Here is a 14,627-nt window from a genome sequence, read left to right on the forward strand (position 1 = left end):
AAGGTCACCAGCCCCTGTGGAATGCCCTGACACTGTTCTGCTCTCAGGCAAGAAACTCTCATTCTCAAGCACTCCTTGGGGACCACAGCCCCTCTTGGGCTCCCCGAGTGGGAACTGCCATGCTTCATCCTTCTTTTCAATATACATCCATTCATGCCTGCACTTGATAGCCATTTGGGAACGTCATTAGATGTGTGTGCGGGGGAGGGGGGGTCAGATCTTAGGAGGTTCAATTTACTGAGCATAAAAGTTTGAGTTTAGTAAGACAAGTTCCCATGCCCCAGTCTGGTAGGCTTCTTCCCCTGTGCCAGATGCTGGTAAAACACTTAAAAGATGCCCTGCAGGATGGCATGATGCTTCCCACCATGCTCAGCACAAGGAATCCCTTCCTGTGAAAATATTTCTCAAAACTCCTCCTGAGGCTAACGCTACGGTTTCTTTTCTCTGAGGAAAATGATGTGAAAGCCATGAGGAACATAATGCTTTACAATGAACTTGCATTTTAGTAATCACAGCGCTACCACATATTCATAAACAATGGTCACACGTACTCATTTGAGACATATAATTTATGTCTTAGCTTAAGACTTGCCCCCCTCTTCAGCATCCACTCGTTTGACATCAGTTCAACAGATGCTTACGGAGCATCTCTAAGATGTCTGGCCCCAGGGTCCACAGGCTAGAGAGCCCCAAGAGGGAGCACAGTGGCCCCTGCAGGGAGGCCTGCTTCAGTTCAGACCTGGCTCAGAGGGAAAGCGTGTCCTTGAGCTGGCCACCTCTGCCTCTTCCCGTCTTAGAGTCCTGCCACGTAAACAGAGGTGAAGATCCTCACACTGAAAAATTATCAGGTGGATTAAATGAGACTGTAGGAAGATCCCAGGTTAGGGCCTCGCACAAGAGCAAAATTCACAGTGGGTGACAGAGATTTTCACAGTCCCTACCATCATTCCCCCAGTCACCATCACCACCTCACCACCACCACCACCACCACTACCACCATCAGCAATGCCATTAGCACCATTATTACCAATCTCACTGTAACTATCAAAATCACCACCCCTAGAGTAATGGTGGTGGGATTGGTGTTAGAATACTGAATGCCTGTAACAAATCATCCTAAACAACTTTGTAAGCCACATGTTTATATAAAGTGTAAGGGGAAAATTAAAAAAAAATACTAATAAAAGGAAAAAAATGCACCACCGTTGAGGCCAGGGAGATGGCTCAGTGGGTTGACTGCATGCCTTGCATGCAAAAGGCTGAGATTCTATCCTCTACGCTACATGAACCCCCGGTACCTCTAGAAGTCACCCCAAAAAAGAGGGTTGGGATTCGCTCTTTATCACAAAAAAAAAACACTATCGTTAAGACCATCATTGTTCCTGCCACCACCACCTTACCAGAAACTGCTTGTTTGTTGCCACATCTCATTTCTCATGTTCATGTCAGGCTCTAACTTCAGGGTTGTATGAACTTGGGTAAGCTAGCCTGTCTGATTTGGTTTCCTCATGTAGAAACGGGGACAGCGGTGTTAGCAGTTAATGGAATTGTTGTCATGATTAAATAAATGAAGCATACACAAACTCAACACAATATTTGGCATGTGTGGTAAATGCTCAGTAATTTCTGTTTCTTGTTCTAATTGTAATCATCATCATCATCATCATTTCTCCTCCTAGCCTACAAGCACCCAAGGGCAGAGAGCATCTAAATCCATCTCGCTGTCCCCAGAGAGTCTGGCATGAGCACATTAATAAATGTATTGCTGAAGCAATCTTGAAGACTGACAAGAATGAGACACAAAATAACTCAAGAAGTAGGAACATGGGGCATGGGCAGGGATAAAGAGTCCTGTAGGAACCCTGAGTATTTCCCAAGGAGCTCCAGAAGGGAATAGTTAGCTCAGGGAGCCAGTCTGCAGGATTGCTAGTTCCACTCATTCATTCATTCATTCATTCACCAAACTGACCACTGTGGCTATTAACCACTTTAACTATTAACAAACTCTTTCCCAGCACTTTATTCTTTTTTACTTTGAGATCTTGTTTCATTTAATTTCTAAAAACTGCTTGAAGGCTAGGAGACTATGACAGGAAAACCATCCTATAAATAAAGCAATGTCTGTAAGGTGAAAAGACTTGCCATTGGGCATACAGCAGTCAAAGTTCTTATTGGGACTTACTTGTGACCATGATTCTGTCCCACTGGCCCCAGGATGACAAGCACTTTACAATTCCAGGATCATTCATCCTCAATGCCCAGTTTGCTTCTCAGATAATGTAATCAAGTTATTGCTGGTGCTATTTTTTTTTATTTTTGTGGTAGGCTGATTTATTTTTATTTTTTTTTATTTTTCTTTTTTTATTAGTGAAACACCATGAGGTACAGTTGTAGATTTACAATTTTTTGTGTTTGGGTTTGATTATACAATGATCAAATACCCATCCCTCCACCAGTGCCCATTTTCCACCACCATGGATAATATCCCCCCCACCCCCATCCCCCCATCCCCCCCTGCCTCTGTGGCAGGGCAATCCCCTGTGTTCTCTCTCTCCTTTTGGATGTTGTGGTCTGCAAAAGAGGCATTGAGTGGCAAACATGTTCAGTCCATAGTCTACTTTCGACATGCATCTCCCCTCCTGGGAGGATCCTCCAAACACCCTTTATTTGGTGTTCCCTTCTCTATCTGAGCTGCCCTTTCCTCTAGAATGCCCGACTGGCCACTAAGCTATGGAGTAATCCTCCTGGTGCTGATCTCAGCTATTCTTGAGTATTAATCTCCTATTGTGTTACTTTATATCCCCCAGATGAATGCAATCTTTCTATGTCTATCCCTCTCTTTCTGACTCATTTCGCTTAACATGATACTTTCCATGTTGTACCACTTGTATATAAATTTCATGACTTCATCTTTTCTAACAGCTACATAGTACTCCATTGTGTAGATGTACCAAAGTTTCTTCAACCAGTCATCTGTTCTTGGGCATTCAGGTTTCTTCCAGTTTCTGGCTATTGTAAAGAGTGCTGCAATGAACAAACAAGTGCAGATGTCACTTCGACTATACATTTTTGCCTCTCTGGGATATATTCCCAGGAGTGGTATTGCTGGGTCAAATGGGAGCTCAATTTCTAATTTTTTGAGACTCGTCCATACTGTTTTCCAGAAGGGCTGAACCAGTCGACATTCCCAGCTGGTGCTATTTTAATATGCTGGTTAGACAAGAAAGCTTCACAGGGATAAGGCGTGTGAGAACTGCAATAGAGGGGGGAAGATAGACATCTCAGAGCTGACCCAGGCCGCCTGGCTTAATCCTGACTCTGACACTCATTAGCTGTAGAATATCAGACAACTGCTTAACCCCTCTGTACTTTGATTTTTTTGGTCTGAAAAGAAGTTAACAATAGCTCTCTCAGAGGTTTTCATGATGATTATGTGAGTCAGTCCCTGCAGTGTCTAAATGTACTATTGCGAGCACATAACAGTACCAATAGACAACTGGCTCACAGTAAAGTTTTTCTAAAATTATTATAATTTGTGATGCTCCCCGACCCATCTAATAGAACAAGGCTCGGCACATAAACTATCTCCACTAAACTTCCGGTGCATCATGGGATGAATCAAATACTCCCTGGAAAGGGGCCAATGGTGGTTTCCAAATCCAGATGACTAGTTTCATAGAGTAGCCAAAGTTCCCGAGAAATCTAGATTCTCTCACTTCTGGCGTCACAGCCAAATTCAGAAGAAAACAGACTGGTTATATCTATGCTTTTTCCAGTGTTTTTTTTTTTTTTTTGTCCACTGAAGACCAGTGAGAATACCCAAGGGCTAAGAGGAGAGGAGAGTCCAGGCTTTATGGACAGTAAAGTCAGACAATAAAATTCAAGTCCTTGTTCTGTTGTTCTTTCACTACTAATTGGATATTTCTTTCTCTATATCTTGGTTTACTAATCTGTCAACTGGGGGTGCTCACGGCAATCTTGAAGGGCTATTGGGGACTTAAGAGTCACATGGAGGTAGAAAGATTGCACTCATCTGTGGAATATAAAGTAACAGAATGGGAGACTAACACTCAAGAATAGTAGAGATAGGGACCAGGAGGTTTGCCCCATCGCTTGGAAGCCGGCCTCACATGCTGGCGGAAAAGACAGCTCAGATAGAGAAGGGACCACCAAGTAAAAGGTATTTGGATGACCTGCTCAGGATAGGAGATGCGGACTGAAAGTAGACTACAGACCAAACATGATGGCCACTTAATACCTCTATTGCAAACCACAACACCCAAGAGGAGAGAGAGAGAGAGCAAAAGGGAATGCCCTGCCACAGAGGCGGGGTGGGGTGAAGGGGACAGGGTGGGGGTGGTGGGAGGGATGCTGGGACCATTGGTGGTGAAAAACGGGCACTGGTGGAGGGATGGGTACTCGATCATTGTATGACTGAAACACAAACACGAAAGTTTCTAAGTATATAACTGTACCTCATGGTGAATCACTATTCTAATAAAAAAAAAAAGAGTCATATGGAGAAGGTAAAGCCTCCAGGACTTGGTCCTTTTCATGCAATGATGCAAATACCCCACAGGTCAACAGCGACTCACCCTGATGGGGTTCACCATGAGATTCACCATCTGACATGCTGCTCCCTACCACACCCTCCCTCACGGGGACTTCGGCGTGATTACTTCTTTGAGTAATCTCAAAAAAGATTACTTCTTTGAGTAATCTGGGTTTTACTCTCTAGGCTAAAATGCTGCTGTAAAAGGCAAATTCTCTATTTAACCCCTTCCTGCACTGGGCTCTGTGGAGGCTGGGCAGTTGCTGGAGAAATGGTCCCCCCGGCCAGGACTGACACAAGCATGTCCTTGCGGGAGGATCCTTCCCAACACAGCCAGGGTGCAGCTGCCAGGAAGCAGGCCCATACCCCCAGCAAGCGGGATGTGTTGGGGGGTAGATTCCCCCTCCCCCACCCCTGTGGGCTTAGTTCCCTTGTCAGGATCCTGAGGTTGGCAGGCTCTCCTGCTTATGGAAAGGAATTCTCATCTACTCTCTCTCTACTTGCCTCTTATTTAATCCTCAGAGCAATACTGCTCTGTCTGTGTAGCTGGGAGAACACACCCATAAAAGTTTTACTTTGTTTTCTCTCTATGAGCACAAGGTAAATATCCTTATTTGTTAAACCCATTTGCAGAGAAGAAAAGCGAGGCATAGAGGGGGAAGTGCATTGTCGGCGTTTATACAGCTAAGGAGTGACAAAGCCGGAGCTGTTGGATTTCTTTCTTTCTTTTTTTTTTTTTTAATTTTTATTAGTGAACCACCATGAGGTACAGTTGCAGACTTACAAATTTTTGTGCTTGGGTTTCAGTTATACAATGATCAAGTACCCATCCCTCCACCAGTGCCCATTTTCCACCACTACGGGTCCCAGTATCCCTCCCACTCCCCATCTCCCCCATCCCACCCCGCCTCTGTGGCAGGACATTCCCTTTTGTTCTCTCTCTCTCCTTTTGGGTGCTGTGGTTTGCAAAAGAGGCACCGAGTGGCAATCGTGTTCGGTCTATAGTCTACTTTCTGGAGCTGTTGGATTTCAAAGCTCCATCCAATCACTCATCCCTCAGTTGTTTTTTAAAGGTTACCATATTCTTCCTAAAAAAATATCCAGGGGCTGGAGAGACTGTAGAGGCTGGAAAGGCAACTGCTTTGTATGCAGCTGACTCCAGATTGATCCTGGTAACCGCATAAGGTCCTTCCAGCACTACCAAGAGTAATACCTGAGCACCAGGGCCAAGAGTAAGCCCTGAGCACTTCTGGGTTTGGCCCCCTTGAATGAAATAAAATAAAAAAATATTCATAGATGGGGCTGGAGAGATAGTACAGCAGGTAAGGGGCTTGCTTGCACGTGACTGACCTGCATTGCAGATGGTTCCCCTAATACCTCCACAAGTGATTCCTGAGTGCAGAGTCAGGAATAACCCCCGAGCATCACTGGGTATGGCCCCCAAACAAACATAGCCACATGATCTCGTTCCCCAAATCCCTTTAAAGACCTTACTTAGCATTCAAGTCAGTTCGACCAACCAAAGATACCTCTCACCCATTTATGTGCCAGCACTGTGCCAGTTCTAGTGTTGAGGACAACTGTCTACCTCATACCCTTTACAGATGACAACTGGGCGGACCTGATGGCAAAAAAATAAAAAAAAATCCCTTGCTCCAGCTCTCCCTGAGGAGTTGAGTCGGCCCGAATCACTGACCCTTATACTCGACCCTCTCACCATGTGGCACTGTCACCCCATACTGCTTGGGCCCTCACCCCTGCCTGTTTCTCAGTGATCAGGAAGTTCCGGTCATCACGTAACCACAAAAGTCTGGGCCCACTGCAGTTTGAGTGCCCATCACAGGAGAGATGCTGATGGGTCAGGAAAGGGCTTTACTGGCAACCTGCAGGGAGCCTGGCAGATGGTGGACTTATGTCTTCAAAGTGACCATGTTGATTGCAAGGTCCAGAAGAAGTTTATAGGGGAAGGCCAGGGGAAAAGAGTGGGCTGCACACCAGTGGGCACCAGAATGAGGAAGAAAATCCCCTCTCAGCTTGGTTCTCTGAAGCACACTGCCACCTGCAATCAACACCACTAACCCCTCCCCTGCACCTCCCCCCACAAAAGAAAAAATAATAGTAAGGGAAGGACAAAAGACTGTCTTTACCTTTGGCTTGGAGGGGAAGCTAAGCTGAGGAGAACCTGTCCTTATCTTTAGACTCGGGGGTAAGGACACTTGTCCTTGTCTACTATCGATCTCTGGCCTTATTTCACTCGTGCTGCCCAGGGAGTGGAAGTTGGCAAAATGCTTTTGAAAAGCAATTTTGCAGCCGGCATCAAGAGCATTATCTCACAAATATCCATATTTGTTTAGGGCACGATCATCCCAATTTCCAGGAATAGAGTTTTAGAGATTAAAAAAAAAATACAACCAAGCAAATTGCATGCAGCCTTATTCTGAGGGCTGAAGTTCTGAGTCCCGAAAGCCATGCTAAGTGCTAACACATGGAAACAAACAGGGCTAGGAAAATTAGGGAGAGAGGGAAGCGCACACTGGCCTGCAGGCCCAATCCCGCTGCAGCCTATCTTGGCACATAAAGTTTGATTGAATCATCGTTTCACTATTTTACATCTTGCCAGTGGCTGGTTTTTCTACCTTAAGGGAGCATGAGGCAGCTTGAGACCTGGAGTGTGACCCCCAAAGACTAAAACATGTTTGCTCTTTTCTGCCCAAGCTTACTGACCTCTGATCTACTTGAGACAATACAATGCATCTCTGAGAATATGGTATCTTCTCAAGCTATCATTTTGAGAAAAGCAAGCTATATACAGTGTTATATATAGGATGATTCCATTTTGGTATAAAAGGGGGAAAACCATAAATCACCCCCCAAAAAACCATAAAAAACTGTACTCAAACAGGAACACCAGAAATAGATAAAAATACATTAAAAGTAGAAACAGTTTTTTTTTTACTTTAATGCATTTGTCTTTATTTCCTTTTTTTTTTTGAAATACACAGGTATCACTGAATGAAAAATGCATCTGTTTTCAGAGAGATGTCAGAATGAAAACCAGATTTAACAAACTTCTACCATGTAAGCTAGTGCTGCTCAAACTTTCCATTCATAGTCCCATTTTTTAAATTTGTTTTTGTTTTCAAATTAATTTAAAAAAATTTTTTTTTGGACCACAGCAGTGCTCAGGACTTACTTCTGGCTCTGTGCTCTGGGATTACCCGTGGTGGGAGTCAGGGGGCTGCATGGGATGTCAGGGATTGAACTCAGGCCTGCCACATGCCAGGCCTTCTCTGCTGTACCATGGCCGTGGGCCAGAGCAGGGTTTGGTCTTTAGCTACTGCGTGGCTCCAGCACACTCATGGTTGTGATCACGGCAGCGCTGACATCCCACAGCCCATGTACACTCGTGCTTCAGGCCACAGGCTCCAAGGGAGAGCTGAACCCCTCCCTCACGGGCGCGTGCCTGTCAGCAGGGCCCCACATTCCCTCCCGTCACCGCTTTCCAACGGTTTCTCCCCCAGTAACCATCACACTTGCCCGAGAACCTGGCCAGTGTGCTGCCTGCGTTCCTGGTCATTTCTGGAAACCGTGTCCCTGTTCTCTTCCCCAGTGCCAGGCCCAGACCCACATACCAAGCCCTCTAATCTGAGTCTGCAGCCCGGTGGTGACAAGACGGTGGCTGATGCTGCTGCTCCAAGCCGGGTGCTCATCTGAGACTTCTGAACAAGTTACTTTACATTGTCCCCTGGGAGGCCAGGCCAAACAGCCCCATCACCACCGCCACCAAGAGTCAGGGGAGCTGGGGCCCAGCTTGTGGGAGAATCACTGGTCAGGAAGTGGCCGATGCCTGTTGTTCCTGGTGCCTGCTGGGTGGCTGTACTGGATTCCTCCCATTGCTCTGCATCCTGCACCTCGTTCTGCCCAGGGTTGGCGTGAGCCCTGCCCAGGCCTCTGCAAGTCGGTCTGCTGACCCTGGCTTCTCTCTCTGCAGCCCTGGACCTCTGTTGTGCCCTTCCAAAAGGATGGGAGATTTGACAGGATCTGAAAGAGTCACCAGAAGGGTTCAGGGTCGGGGAGAAAGACTCAGGGCTCAAGTCCAGTTATCTCTGAGCCCAGATCTGTGACAGTGCCCTGGAGGCTGGCTCCAGCTGGGTGGTGCCTGGCTGGTCCTGGGCGTGAGTGTCAGAGTGGACACCCCAATCCCAGGGAGCCCAGCGGCATGAGGAGACCGCCTGACAGTCATGCTCTGTCCTGAGCACCCCGAGCCCTGGGGACAGTTCCACAGAGCAGTGGCCTCTCTGAGCCTGGCTGGACAGTGGAACTGGTCCCCTTTTAGGTGGTGGTGGGGGAGGGGGGACGTGAAGCACAGCCTGAGTGTGGGGGCTTCTGTCCCCTCCCCAGTGAACCATCTCCTGAGGCGAGAGGCTCCTCCAAGGGCAGAGAGGCCTGAGCTGGCCCCATCACACTGGCCACGTGGCTGGCAGGGGCCCCAGCACACGCTGGAGATAAACACAGGGTCCAGCACCTGAATCTAAACAATGGGCTATTCTGGGGGAGTAATTGCTCATCAAGGGGATGGCAGGCTCTGGAAAGTGACCAGCCCTGGACGAGGGGCGGGGGGCAGGGAGGTAGTGAGAGCAGGCTCTGGGGTGGCAACCGCACCAGGTGCAGGTGCACAGCCTGGCCACCGATGACAGGTCCAGGCTAACACGGAGGGAGGTGGCCACTTCTTAGTGGGGAAACTGAGGCAAGGGAGGACTGCGCTTTGCTCCACCCTTGCTGAGCCCCAGGGGCCTGATGAGGAAAAAGAGGGGACCCACGTGTCCACAGCGCACAGCTGTGATAAGTGCCAGGATGTGTGTGCTTGAAGGTCAGGGTGTGGAAGGCCCCCAGGGACACGCAGCAGCGGGGAGGCTGGGAATGCTGCTGGCTGCTGGTTAAGGCCAATCAGGACAAATGAGCATCAGTGCCTGAGGTGGGCAGGGCCAGGCCTGTCCTGTCTCCGAGAGAAGAGGAACACCGAGAACCCCAGAGGACACCAGATGGCTCACAAAGAACCAGTGACAGTCAGGAGCCACCTGTGCACTTCCCTCAAACCCTACCAGCTTACACCGAACCCTTCTGCTGTGGGCTCTGTAGCCCGACCCTTGCCGTTCCCGTCACCTGCTAGCAGGCACCACGCCAGCCTCAGGCAACTAGACCCTCCCTCTGGCCACCAGTCCAGGCAGGTGTCTCTCTCCTGCAGTCAACTCACATCTAGACCAGAAGAGCACCAGTGGTGGCACACTTGTGGGGTGGGGACAGATCTGAGCTGGGAGCCAGGACAGGGTCGGCAGAGCCCGTGAGAGCCCCAAGAGCCAGAGCTAGAGGGTTTGGTCTAAGAGTGGGGATTCCAGAGATGCAGGATTCTGGCCTTACTGACCTGGGGCTGAGACCCCTTCCCTCCTCGAGGCCTCCTGCTTTAGCTGGCCCACCCCAAGGCGTGGCCCCCTGCTCCCTAGGGCACAGGGTCCACCAGCTCTGTAATAGCAGCCTCTGCCTCCAGAACAGACATCTCTGAGCCCCCTGCTTGGGGTTCAGCACAAGTGGCTTCCCCATCATGCCCATCCACTGCCAGCTCCCGGCCAGCACAGCTGAACGCGACTTGGGGGAGAGACCCAACCGCAGAGCCCGGCTCAAGGACGCCAGGGTAAGCAGGCCCTCGGGTGCTATGTCGGGCTGAAAAAGCTGAGCCCCATGCAAGGGTCTCTGAAACCACACGACGATTCCTAGTCCTGTTTCCCTTAGGAAGTCACGGCTGGAGAGGGGGCACTTACTCATCTTGTAACCTGGACATCTGGCCCCCTGGACGGCTTCCACTGGCTGAGCCCCCTGTCGGGGTGGGGAGCTCACATCCCGCCGGGCACGTGCCTGTCATTCCAGCCCTGCCAGGCTGCACTCTGGTATGTGGAGAAATGAGGCAATGGCCAGCTAGTCGGGGGTGGGGGGTGGGGAGGCCCTGGGAGAGGGGCAGGACATAGCGGGGTGGGGGGAAAGGAGGACGGGGAACTGAGCACACCCCGAAATGACACCTCTGGCCATTGGGTCAGGGAGCGCTCTCTGCCACGGTCTGCCAGGTCTGCCCGCTGATGCCCTCCCTGGGCTCCCGGCTGCAGAGCCAGCCCCGCCCTGCCAGTGCTCCAGGAAGCCAGCCTGGGCCACCAGCTGCCGGGGGCTGCTCGAAGCTGGACCACAGGGGCCTGGGGGCTTCAGCCGCGATGTGTGATTAATGAGTGATGAGCTCACCCTCCACGGAGGGAGGCCGTCCGCGGGGAGGCTGGGGAAGGCTGGTTATGGATTTTAACCCTCTGATGTTACTGGCTGGGAATTTAACATCAATAATTCAGGGCAGCAGAGAGGAGGGGAGGAGGAGAATGTGAGTGAGTGAGTGAGCAAGGGAGAGAGAGGAGGGAGGAGAGAGAGGGAGGGAGGGAGAGAGGGGGAGAGAGAGCGGGAGGGAGGTGAGGAATGAGGGAGAAAGGCAGGGAAGGTGGGCATGGGGGAGGGCAGGCAGTAGGAAGGGGAGAAGCAGGCACTGAGACGCGGGTACCAAGGGGGTACTGACTACAGCAGCCCATCACCCCGTGCACCTCTGTGAAGCAGAGCCTGGCAAGGAGCACAGAGCAAAGGTCCAGGGTCAGGGAGGGGCGTGGGGGCACATTGTGGACCCAGGTCTGTGAATTCCACACCGTTCCTTCTTTCTCCCACCCCTGGACTCAGCACTCAGCACCTCTGGGATATCACTGAGGGTGCCAGGCCTTGCACCGCTGTGGCACTCTTTGTGGAAGACTTGGCCCCTGGGACACTTAGGAGCCCATGGCCTTCTGGACAACACCAGAACTTTGTTGCTGGAACTGAAAAAAAAAAAAAGAAAACTGAACTGCTATATTTAAAGGCATTGTTCCATCACTATGGCAACAGAGGGGCTAAGAATAATATAAAAAGAAGATGATATGCCAGGTTGTCACTGGCAACCCAATTTTAAGGGTCTGTGTATGTGTTTTAAAAGGAGCTTGGGTGGGGAGGGGTGAATGGTGAGGCTCAGACGCTCTTCTCTGCCCCCTCCGGCACTCTCTGTCCCAGCGAGGGGTCCAAGATGCAGCCAGGCCGGATCTTACCTCTGCCCGTGCTGAGCCGAGGACAGCAAGTGAATCCAGGGTCGTGGCTCTCAGTGTCCTAGCTGCTGTCCCCTGCTGCAGCTCCCCCTTCCTGGGGAGCCTCCCTCCACGGGGGGGATCTCAGCTGGAGGATCCTCTCAGACACGTGGTCCCCACAGAGCACCTCCTCTCCCACCTGGGGGCTGACTGCAGACTCCTGGGGAGCCCCAGGAATGCAGACGGGAGGCAGCGAAGCACAGGAGACAGAATTATTGATGTGTAATCTGGATGTGAGGGCTGGGAGGTGGCCACAGCAGGCGTGGACACTGAGGGCCTCTGGAAGGAAAGTCTGGGGCTCACGTGAGTCTAGAACCTGGAAGTTGGGGACCTGGAGGGGCACCCTTCGGGCCTGAGAGGGGATGAGTGGATGGGACACCAGCAGGCAGCTGGGCTGGGCTGAGACAGAACTACCCATGGGAGATAAGGGAGGGTCGGGCAGCCAGAGGACAAGCAACGTCCCCAAGGCGACGCATGATGCTTGAGCTCTGGAAAGAACCATTGCCATGTGGAGGGAAGCTCAGATCAGCCCCACCAGGTCCTCTCTGTCACATCTCTTATGACTCTGATTCGGACCCCGTATGACCCCTCACATCTCTGAGCCTCAGTCCCACGCCAGGGGAAAAGATGGTGATGACTGGGCTCCCACAAATGAAGATTCTAAAGCACCAGGACGACCCTAAAGCACCATCCCCCCAGGCTGTCCAGAGTTCACCCACCTGCCAGGGAAATATTTGCCCAACACAGCCCACAGGCCCGGAGCCACCAGCACCCAGGACCAGGCAAGCACCTGGAAGAACAGGGCTTCAGAGATGGGTCAGGGCAGGCAGAAGGAAAAGGGGTCTGGGGGACGCAGACAGAAGCAAGAGGGGGCTGGGGGATGCAGGCCCTCTGTGGGAAAAGCTGCTCCAGGCAGAGGAGGGAGGTGTGGGTGCTCAGTGACTGGCAGCGGCCAGACGCACTGGGGAGACCTTGCAGCAGAGGAGAAGCTGGGGAAGAGGAAACGGTCAGACCCAGGTCGCAGGAGTTCTGTGAGGATGTGAGATACACTGTGTGGACGGCCAGGGGGTGTGTTGGAGGCATGCTGGCATCAGAGAAAAGAGAAGTGGGTCAAGATTGGGCAGGGCTTTACAGTTAAGAAAGGACATCTATATAGGTCCTTGGTGTCCCCCAACCACCATACAAAAGGTCAGAGGGTTGGGGACCGGAGTGACAGAACAGCGGGTAGGGTATTTGCCTTGCATGCGGCTGACCTGGGTTCAATCCCTGGCATCCCATATGGTTCCCCAGGCACCGCCAGGAGTAATTCCTGAGTGCAGAGCCAGGAGTAACCCCTGAGCATCTCTGGGTGTTACCCCAAAAGCAAAACAAACAAACAAAAAAGGTCGGAGGGTACTGCCACACCCAAGCTTGCCCCCACCCTCCACCCCCCACGACTGGCTCCCTAGAGGGCACCCAACATGTATGTACAAGGCAGCTTCCTGCCGACTCCTAAGCATCCCAAGAAACGGGAGAGAGTCCAGGAGAGCTGGAGGGGTCTGGACGACAGAGATCTCCGGAGTGCGTGCGTGCGGGGAGAACTTCTGGAGGAGGAGCAGTGGGGCATCCTGCCGTGGAGTGGGGAGGAGAGTGGGGCAGGGCTGGCTCCTGAGAGCCAAGCATTCCCGACGGAGGCTGTGCTGTCCCGTGCGAAGTGAAGGGAGCTGAGAAGGGCAGGGGGCAGGGGGGAGAGGGGTGAGCAGAGCAGTTCTAGGGTGCTGGCCTGGGTCAGTCATACTGTGTCCCTCTCCCCTACCTGTGGCAGAGGGCTCAGTATCTGGGGAACCCAGAAGTCAGGCAGAGGTTTCTCTGAGCTAGGGCAGCCCCAGGAAGCGTGGGCGAAGCCTTTCCTCACTCCTGCCGCAGATGCAACTGAGCACCTTGCGAGTGTCAGAAGGGCCCTAGGCAATGAATCGGAAAAACCAGACCTCGGCTGTCTGTCTTGGAGCTGACGTTGCATTTGTGGACAGACAATAATTGACCAATAACAGGGAGGAGACTTTCAGGTCTGGTTGTGCAAGGGCCTGTGGCAGGCATGAGTTTGGTGTGTTTCTTTGGCCTTATCCCAGTGCTTTGGGGAGCAAGAGCAGCTCAGATTGGCCGGGAGATGTACCCAGAATCAAGTTACTGGAACTCTGAGGGAAAATTTCCTGCTGACTGGTTCAGGGTTGGTCCTACACCTCAGAGGCCACTGGCCATTTTCAGGGCATGGGGTCCAGTCAATGTGGGTGCTGGCAGCACTGACTGTGTGCTCACCATGTGTCCACCAGAGAATATAGCATTTGCCTTGCTGTGCTGAACCCTAACAGAAGGAAGGCACCTGGGGCAATAGCATGTTCTCCAGGAAGCCGCCATGCCAGGGAAGGTCAGAGAATTATGACTCTGGGGTCCAGAGTCTGTGGTCAGAGTCGGGAAGTCACAGTCCGAGAGGGATTGCAGCCCAGCATTATGGAGCTCGCAAACTGCTTCAAGGCCCACAACAGCTGGTGGGGCCCGTAGCAAAATCTGGCCCATTTTAAGGAGGGATGAACTGAGCTGATACAATGAATGTCCCATAGGCAGCATCCAGGGGCAGTCAGGCCTGGACATCCAGGAGGCCAGGTGCCTGGGCCAGAGGGAGACCCGCAGGGCATGAGATGGGTGTGGGTCTGAGGGCAGATGGACTGGCGTTGGTCCTGCCACTATGCTGGCTGTGGTCTGGAATCTGTCTGGGCCTGTTTCCTCACCTAAAGAACGGGACTGGAATGACAACCACCTCAGATGTTCTTGTTAGGATGGAAAGGATATAAGCAAAATGCTTAGCACAGCTAGAACTGTGGGTGAAAGCTCGAGGGTTCTGGCAT

The 14,627-nt window shown here is 51.5% G+C and overlaps 1 long non-coding RNA gene across 1 annotated transcript in view; it reads right to left on the reverse strand.

Annotated features, from left to right (window-relative positions):
* The window catches only part of LOC130032020 (uncharacterized), a 206,244-nt gene that overhangs the window by 69,687 nt on the left and 121,930 nt on the right, over nucleotides 1-14,627 (reverse strand). The window lies entirely within an intron of this gene.

Source organism: Sorex fumeus, unplaced genomic scaffold (genome assembly GCF_029834395.1).
Source record: "Sorex fumeus unplaced genomic scaffold, SorFum_2.1 ptg000047l, whole genome shotgun sequence".
NCBI classification, from domain to species: domain Eukaryota; kingdom Metazoa; phylum Chordata; class Mammalia; order Eulipotyphla; family Soricidae; genus Sorex; species Sorex fumeus.